The sequence below is a fragment of the Penaeus monodon genome, chromosome 15, assembly GCF_015228065.2.
Source record: "Penaeus monodon isolate SGIC_2016 chromosome 15, NSTDA_Pmon_1, whole genome shotgun sequence".
Taxonomy (NCBI): domain Eukaryota; kingdom Metazoa; phylum Arthropoda; class Malacostraca; order Decapoda; family Penaeidae; genus Penaeus; species Penaeus monodon.
Window position 1 is genome coordinate 40,288,958 of NC_051400.1, and position 311 is coordinate 40,289,268.

A 311-nucleotide genomic window follows, 5' to 3' on the forward strand; every position below is an offset into this window, starting at 1 on the left:
TCTGATATATATAATTTTATAAAATAAAATTATAATATATATAAATTTTATAAAAATATAAAAATTTAAATTATACATAAAAAATTAAAATGAAAATATATACAATATTTTAATAATATATAAAATACATTTATAAATATAAAATAATATATAATAATATTAATCATTTTCACAATTTATATAATAATAAATTTTAATATATAATATATTTTAAAAATATATAAATAATATTCATATAAAATTTTTTAAAATACTATATAAAATTTTAATACATTAAACATATATATCCAAAATATATATAATTACAAAAA